Genomic DNA, 9,158 nt, shown 5'->3' with positions numbered 1-9,158 from the left:
TTTTGATTAGCTTCCAACAAAGCTAAATATTCATCCTCCTCTTCATCATTTGGGGGATCTGATGTCAAAATTTGTTCCAACGGATCCTCAACATAGTTGAGCTCCTTTTCCACTATTGAATCCTCTAAATTGGATACTGTAGAACAATCATCAATTGTGTCACGAAACCGCATAGACTTAAAAATGTTAAATGTTACCTGATCATCCTGAACACGCATCGTAAGCTCGCCCTTCTGCACATCTATAAGGGTCCTTTTAGTTGCTAAGAACGGTGTTCCTAGGATAATCGACACTTCTTTGTCTACTTCAAATTCTAGGATAACAAAATTAGTAGGGAAAATAAATTTATCTACTCGTACAAATACGTCTTCAATTTTTCCTTCTGAATGTGCTAAGAATCGGTCTGCTAGCTGAAGTGTAACCGTAGTAGGTCTAACTTCACCTATCCCCAACTTTCTAAATATTGACATAGGCATCAAGTTAATACTCGCACCTAAGTCACATAAAGCCTTACCACAATATGTTGCTCCAATGTTGCAAGGTATGGTAAAACATCCAGGACCCTTCATTTTGGGGGGTAGTTTGTCTTGAAGACATGCCCTGCATTCCTTCATCAGAGCTACCGTCTCAAATTCTCCAAGTCTTCATTTTTTGGGCAGGATATCCTTCATAAACTTGATGTAGTTTGGCATTTGTTTAAGTGCTTGAACCAACGGGATGTTGATGTGAAGTTGCTTGAGTACGTCTAGAAATTTCTTGAATTGAATTTCCTGCTTTTGCTTTTGAAGTCATTGAGTGTAGGATGGTGGTGGTTTCTTTACTGGAATTGGTTGATTCGTTTTCTGTGGTAATTCTGCATCTAACGGAGTTGTTAGTTGATCAAAATTAGCTGGTTCTGAAATTACCTTGTCGGGTTTTTCTGATTGTGATTCTTGTGCAACTGGAATTTCAACACTCGGTTGAACTTCCTCTGAGTCTTGAGCATTAGCTGGCTCCCTTTCAGCTTCGATATTGTTGGGCTCTATTGTCTTTTCACTCCTCAATTTCAATGCAGTGCTCCTTCCTCGGATTCCTCAGATTCTCCTATCACTAGGTAAAGCACCTTGTGGTCGATTCTTGAGTTCAGTAGCTAGCTGGCCCACTTGATTCTCAAAATTCCTTAGAGTGGCATCGTTTTTTGCCATATATGCCTTCAATAAATTCTCTAAGCTATTGGATGATTCGGCCTAAGCTGGTTTCTGAACTTGTTGGGAAAAACTAGGCGGCTGAGTCGGTCTAGGTTGAGCGTAGTTGTTACTGGTTCCAGCCCCTTGGTTGTTCCAGGAAAAATTCGAGTGGTTTCGCCAGGATGGGTTATAGAAGTTGGATTGTAGTCCTTGCCTTCCTTGGTGGTTTTGGTTACCCATGTAATATACGAATTCAAGGTTTGATGGTCATTCTTTGAACAAATGTCCCTCCCCACAATAAACATAGGCTATACTCTCAAATTGGTAAGATGGTTAGGCTGCAGAAATGCTAGACCCATTAATGGTAAGATTCTTAAGCATTGAGGATATTGAAGATACCTGAGATGTGAGTGAAGTGAGTGTGTCCACTTCATGTATTCCAATGACTCGTCTTCCTGATGCGGCTCAATTGGTTGGCCATTGCTAATTGTTACTGGCGATCCTCTCGATGATTTCGTAAGCCTTATTATAGGACTTAGAAAAGAGAGCCTCATTAGCAGAAGCGTCCACTACCATCCACGTGTGAGCATTAAGACCATTATAAAATGTCTCAGTTCGATGCAATGTGGGATTCCATAATGAGGGCATTTCTGTAATAGCTCTTTGTATCGTTCCCATGCCTTATACAAGGACTCATCATCCATTTGTTGGAAAGCAGTGATCTCGTTCCTCAACTTAGCATTCTTACTAGGCGGGAAATACTTCATGAGGAATCTTTTGGCTAACTCTTGCTATGTAGAAATTGAGTTTGGTGGCAATGAATTCAACCAGGCTCGAGCTCTGTCCCTTAGTGAGTACGGGAATAGCTTCAATTGTAATGCATCTTCAGAAACTCCAACTAATTTGAAAGAGTCACCTACCTCCATAAATATTCTTAAATGAAGATAAGGATCTTCTGTAGGTATTCCACTGAATTGGCCCACTGTTTGAAACATCTGGAACATGATTGGCTTCAGCTCAAATTGTTGTGCATCGATTTCGGGTCTCTTAATACCCGGATTAAGATCATTAAAAATAGGCACTGCATACTATCTCAAGGCTCTATCCCTATCATCAGCAATAAGGATAGGATTTTGAGCAAGGTTTGCTCCATTTCCTTGACTCATATTCTCGAAATTCATTCCTTCAGTCATTCTCTGGTTCGCTTGTCTTCTTATCTGTCGAAAGGTTCATTCTATCTCAGGGTTCTCTATCCCTATCATCAGCAATAAGGATAGGATTTTGAGCAAGGTTTGCTCCATTTCCTTGACTCATATTCTTAAAATTCATTCCTTCAGTCTTTCTCTGGTTCGCTTGTCTTCTTCGCTGCCGAAAGGTTCGTTCTATCTCAGGGTCTTCAAGGAGTAAGTCAATAATCCGGTCAATACTCATACACACATGAAATAATCACAGAAAAAAATTAAATAGAAAAATAAAACAAGATGTAAAACTAACAAATTCACAAATAATGACTTTTTAAAACAATCCCCGGCAATGGCACCAAAAACTTGGAACGACGGAAAAATGTGCAAGTGTACACAATTGCAACAAGTAATAAAGTGACAAGTAAATGTCGAGTTATCATACTCACAGGGATTGTAAAAGAATTATTTATGAATTTAATTGTAAAACACTTGTGAAGTAAAACCAATTTGGTTTTAGAAGATGATCAAAAACTATTTTAAAAAAACTAAGTAAATAATTAAAAATAACAAAAGAGTTCTAATGCATGATTTCAAATAATATTTAATCAATGTAACATACTTGTGTTGGATTAATTATATTTCTGGAACTCAGAATTATTAAACTCATGTTTATATTGTTATGAATAAATTCACAGCAACCCGATAGTTTGCTAACTTACGAACAAACTTACATACAAAAATCCATTCATCTCTTGACATATCCCTATGTCAACTCAACCAACCAAATAGATTCTAGCAAGCAAACATGCTATTGCACATACATACTCATTAAATTGAACCAATCTGTTGCATATCCCTATGTCAATTCAAACGATCAATTAAATCTAATAAGCATATAAAAGAATTTGTGAAGTAACAAGGCATCCCTACCTTGAAACAATTTAATCACAATAATCTTGCAAGTTATGCAAGGCAATAATATTGCCAAATGCATTGCTAATTTACCCTTCAACTACCTTAGAAGAATAAATATACACTGATTAAGTACTGTGTCAATTAATTATAATTTCAATCCGTTTAAATAATTAATTCATTAGTTACCTCACAGTCGTAACGCAAGAATAACTTAGGCATGATTTTACTTAACCAAGCAATTTACAGAGGCCTATAACAGCATAAACATCATTTAAACAATTCAAGCAGGCAGAATATAGTCAACCCAACACAAACATAATTTAAGTTGAATTGATTAAAATAACCATTTCAATAGCATAAATATTCATAAACATGTTCGTCAAAACAACAACAAAAATTAAAGAGTTAGGGAACAAGAGGTAAATCCGGTGTTTCTCCGTGGCTTGACTAGTTGCTCTGTTCTTTGTTCTTCGTTGGCCTTGGCCATAAAGGTGGCTTATGAAAATCTAATTGCTGCTCCAAAATGGCTGATAGAAGCCTCTTTCCCAAGAGAAGAAATTGACACTTGAACAAGAGGGAATGAAATGGAAAAAATGAGAGAAAAGTGAGAGAGGGAATGAGAGAATGATGTGAAGTGAGTGAAGCTTTGAATGATCAGCAAGGGGTGGCTTTTATAGCAGATTCTCGCTGCTAAAAATATCAAATTCTAGCATCCAAAGAGACCTCCCTTGGTCGGCCACACACATAGCAAAGTTAAGAGTTTCAGCTTTGCTATTTTAAGCTTGGGGCAAATCTACAAAGCCATAATTTAAGGTGGGGTTTGAATGCAATTTAGAAGTCTTTTGAGGGCCTTTTTGCAAGCATATTTAATCAGATAAAATGCTGATTTGGGTCAGCATATGGACGGTTCTGGGCTTCCCATTTAGTGGCTGGTTTGGTTCACTCAATTTGGCCCGACCAGTGCGGTTCAACTGGACCCTTTCTCCACAATTAATTAAAAATAATTTATTTAACCCACATTAAATGGGGAATAAATTAAAATTAATTAAATTACGAATTACTACACATTTCTCGACCGTCTTAGACTGGAAATTAAAATGCCTCGATACTTCAAATTACTTCTCAGTTTTGTGCTTTCAGCAGTGTCAGCCGAGCCAATTTTCTACCTTTGCGCGAATCTGTCGAAAATAGTCAAAATTAATCAAAATTAAGTATAAAATTAAATAAATTCACCATGTTCATATTTTTAACATGATTTAATTATTTTGCGACAAGAATTTAACTGGATTTGCATGAATTTAAGTAAAATTGGGTATGAAAAAGTATATAAATTTTTGTGTTTCTAATGGGGTTCAGTCTTAATTGTCCATTGATCGTCCCTTTCTCGCCATATTCTAGTATTATCTTGTGCATGCATACAGATAGACTAATACCGCAGATATTAGCTATGGTCCATCTGATAGCCCTCTTGAATTGTTTCAACACCAAGATGAGTTTCTCTTCTTGCTCAGTAGTTAATTATGCTGAAACAATCACAGGCAGAGTAGAAGAGTTATCAAATAAACATATTTTATATGTGAAGGTAGTACCTTGAGTTCTAATTTAGGTGGCTCCTCGATTGATGCTTTTGGTTAGGCATAATCCCTTTCCTCTAACTCCAAAGATTCAAAGCGGGATTGCGGAATAAATCCCCTTTGATTAGCTTCTAACAAAGCTAAGTAATTATCCTCCTCTTCATCATTCGGAGGATCTGATGTCAAAATTTGTTCCAACGGATCCTTCACATAGTTGAGCTCCTTCTCCACTATTAAATCTTCTAAATCGGATACTGCAGAACAATCATCAATTGTGTCAGGAAATCGCATAGACTTAAAAATGTTAAATGTTACCTGATCATCTTGAACACGCATAGTAAGCTCGCCCTTCTGCACATCAATAAGGGTCCTTCCGGTTGCTAAGAACGGTCCTCCTAAGATAATTGGCACTTCTTTGTCTACTTCAAAGTCTAGGATAACAAAATCAACAGGGAAGATAAATTTATCTACACGTACCAATACGTCCTCGATTTTTCCTTCTGGATGTGCTAAGGATCAATTTTCTAATTGAAGTGTAACCGTAGTAGGTCTAACTTCACCTATCCCGAACTTTCTAAATATTGACATAGGCATCATATTGATACTCGCACCTAAGTCACATAGTGCCTTACCACAATATGTTGCTCAATGTTGCAAGGTATGGTAAAACATCCAGGATCCTTCAATTTTGGGGGTAGTTTGTCTTGAAGATTGCACTGTATTCCTTCGTCAGAGCTACCGTCTCAAATTCTCCGAGTTTTTATTTTTTGGACAGGATATCCTTCATGAATTTGACATAGTTCAGCATTTGCTCAAGTGCTTCAACCAACGGGATGTTGATATGAAGTTGCTTGAGTACATCTAGGAACTTCTTGAATTGAATCTCCTGCTTCTGCTTTTTAAGTCTTTGAGGGTAAGGTGGTGGTGGTTTCTTTACTGGAACTGGTTGATTCGTCTTCTGTGGAAATTCTGCATCTGACAGGGTTGTTAGTTGATCAGAATTAGCTGGTTCTAAAATTACCTTGTCGGGTTTTGCAGATTCTGGTTCATGTGACACTAGAATTTCAACGCTTGGTTGAACTTCCTCTGATTCTTGAGCATCAGCTTGCTCCTTTTCAACTTCAACGGTGTTGGGCTCTACTGTCTTTCCACTCCTCAATGTTAATGCTTTGCAATGCTCCTTCCTCAGATTCTTTGAATTTTCCATATCATTAGGTAAAGCACCTTGTGGTCGATTCCTGAGTTCAGTTGCAAGCTGGCCCATTTGGTTTTCTAGGTTTTTCAATGTAATTGCTTGGCTTTGGATTAAGACGTCATTCTTGGCGATGTATGCCTTCAACAGATTTTCTAAGCCATTGGATGGCTCAGCTTGGGTTGGTTTCTAAACTTGTTAGGGAAAACTTGGTGGCTGGGTCGATCTAGGTTGGGCATAAGAATTACTGGTTCTAGCTCCTTGGTTACTCCAGGAAAAATTCAAGTGGTTTCACCACGATGGGTTATAAAAATTGGATTGCAGTCCTTGCCTTCCTCGGTTTTGGTTCTGATTACCTATGTAGTACATGGATTCTAGGTTTGATGGACATTCTTCGAACAAATGTCCTTCCCCATAATTAACACGGGCTATATTTTCAAATTGATTTAGTGGCTGTGATGTAAAATTGTTCGACCCATTAGTAGTAAGATTTTTAAGCATTGAGGATATTGATGATACCTGAGATACGAGTGAAGTAAGAGCATCTACTTCATGTATTCCAGCAACTCGTCTTCTTGACGTTGTTCGGTTGGTTGGCCATTGGTAATTTTTGCTGGCAATTCTCTCGATAATTTCATAAGCCTCATTATAAAACTTAGAAAGGAGAGCACCATTAGTAGAAGTGTCCACTACCATCTCTTGTGAGCATTGAGACCATTATAAAATGTCTCAAGTTAGATGCAATCTGGGATTCCATGATGAGGGAACTTTTGTAATAACTCTTTGTACCTTTCCCATGCCTCATATAAGGACTCATCATCCATTTGTTGGAAGGCAGTGATATCGTTCCTCAACTTAGCATTTTTTTCTAGATGGGAAATACTTCATAAGGAGTCTTTCTGCTAACTCTTTCCATGTGAAAATTGAGTTCGGTGGCAATGAGCTCAACCAGGCTCGAGCTCTGTCCCTCAGCGAATATGGGAACAGCTTCAATCGTAATGCATCTTCAGGTACTTCGGCTAATTTGAAAGAATCACTCACCTCTATAAATAGCCTTAAGTGTAGGTAAGGATCTTCGGTAGGCATTCCACTGAATTGGCCCACTGTCTGAAGCATCTGGAACATGACTGGCTTCAGCTCGAACTATTGTGCCTCAATTTCAGGTCTCCTAATACCCAGATTAAGATCATTAAATATTGGCACAGCATACAATCGTAAAGCTCTATCCCTATCATCAACAATAAGGATAGGATTTTGAGTAGGGTTTGCTCTGTTTCCTTGGATTGGATTTTCGAAGTTCATCTCTTCGGTCCTCCTCTGATTTACTTGTCTTCTTCACTATCGAAAAGTTCTTTCTATCTTAGGGTCCACAGGGAGTAGGTTAATAATTCGGTCAATACTCATAAACACCTGAAATAATCCCAGAAAAATTAATTAAGTTAAAAATTAAATAGAAAATTAAACCAAAATGCAAAACTAACAAATTCAAAAATAATGAATTTTTAAAATAGTCCCCGGCAACTGCGCCAAAAACTTGGAACGACGGAAATGTGCAAGTGTACACAATCGCAACAAGTAATAAAGTGACAAATAAATGTCAAGTTATCATACCCACAGGGACTGTGAAAAGCATTATTTATGAATACAATTTAAAACACTTTGGTGAATAAAAATATTTTGTTTAAAGAGGGTGATTAAAAACTTAAGAAAATTAAAATAAATAAAAAATAAAGTAAAAGAAAGTTCTAATGCATGATTTCAAAATAAGATTTAATCAAGATGATATAATTGTGTTGGATTAATTACACTTCTCATCTTAGAATTATTAAACTTATGTTTATATTGTTATGAATAAAATCACGGCAACCCAGTAATTTGCTAACTTGTGAACATACTTACATGCCAAAATCAATTCATCTCTAGACATATCCTTATGTCAATTCAACCGACTAAACGGATTCTAGTAAGCAAACATGTTATTGCACATACATACTCATTAAACTGAACTAATCTCTTGCATATCCCTATGTCAATTTAAATGATTAATTAAATCTAGCAAGCATATAAAAGACTATGTGAGGTAACAAGGTATCCCTACCTTGAAATAGTTTAATCACAATAATCTTGCAAGTTATGCAAGGCAATAATATCGCTAGATACATTGCTAATTTAACCTTCAGCTACCTTAGAAGAATAAACATGCACTGATCAAGTACTGTGTCAATTAATTACAATTTCAATCCATTTAAATAATTAGTTCATTAGTTACCTCATAGTCATAACACAAGAATAACTTCGGCATGATTTTACTTAATCAAGCATTTTACCAAGGCCTATAACAACATAAACACAATTTTAACAATTTAAGAAGACGAAATGCAATGAACCCAAAACGAATTAAATTCAAGCTAAGCTAATTAAATTAACCATTCCAACAACATGAATACTCATAGATATGCTCATCATAACAACAACAAAAATTAAAGAGATAGGAAACAAGAATCAAATCCGGTGGTTTTCCGAGGCTTGACTTGGTTGCTCCGTTCTTCCTTCTTGTTGTCCTCGTCGATAAAGGCTTCGGTGAACACTCAATTGCTACTCCAAAATGGTTTAAGAACACCCTTTTTCCAAGGGAAGAAATCGACACAAGAGCAAGGAAATTGAAATGGAAAAATGAGAGAAAAAGAATGAGAGAGGAGAGAAGTGTTGTGAAATAAATGAGGAATGAATGAGATGCTTTGAATGATCAGCCAAAGGGGGCTTTTATAGTTGAGTGTGGTAGCTGAAATTTGATAAAAATATCATCCAAAGAGCCACCCCTTGGCCGGCCGCCTAAGTGGCAAAGTTGATGCTTTCAACATTGCTAAAAATGGCTTGGGGCAAATCCAAAAATCCACCAATTGTGGAGGGGTTTGAATGCAACTTTGACAAGACTTCAAGGGCTTCTTTGCAAGCTTAAGTAATCAGCTAATAAGCTGATTTGGGACAGCATATGGCCGGTTTTGGGCTGCCCAATCTTTGGCCAGTTCACTTCAATCGGTTCAGTTCAACTGGATCACTTTTTCCATAATTAATTAATATTAATTTATTTAGCCTAAATTAAATTGGGTATAAATTAAAATTAATT

General features: G+C 36.9%; 2 non-coding genes across 2 annotated transcripts; both read left to right on the top strand.

Moving 5' to 3' along the window:
- Positions 1–1,796: 1,796 nt before the first annotated feature.
- On the top strand, positions 1,797–1,903 carry LOC121216871 (small nucleolar RNA R71). Its single transcript, XR_005913080.1, has one exon. It is a non-coding gene; the product is annotated as a small nucleolar RNA R71 (small nucleolar RNA).
- Positions 1,904–6,781: 4,878 nt separating this feature from the next.
- On the top strand, positions 6,782–6,888 carry LOC121216756 (small nucleolar RNA R71). Its single transcript, XR_005912939.1, has one exon. It is a non-coding gene; the product is annotated as a small nucleolar RNA R71 (small nucleolar RNA).
- Positions 6,889–9,158: the final 2,270 nt, after the last annotated feature.

This window comes from Gossypium hirsutum, chromosome A02, assembly GCF_007990345.1.
Source record: "Gossypium hirsutum isolate 1008001.06 chromosome A02, Gossypium_hirsutum_v2.1, whole genome shotgun sequence".
NCBI lineage: Eukaryota > Viridiplantae > Streptophyta > Magnoliopsida > Malvales > Malvaceae > Gossypium > Gossypium hirsutum.
Note: the sequence above shows the minus strand (reverse complement) of the source record. Positions and strands in the feature narration are given on the sequence as shown.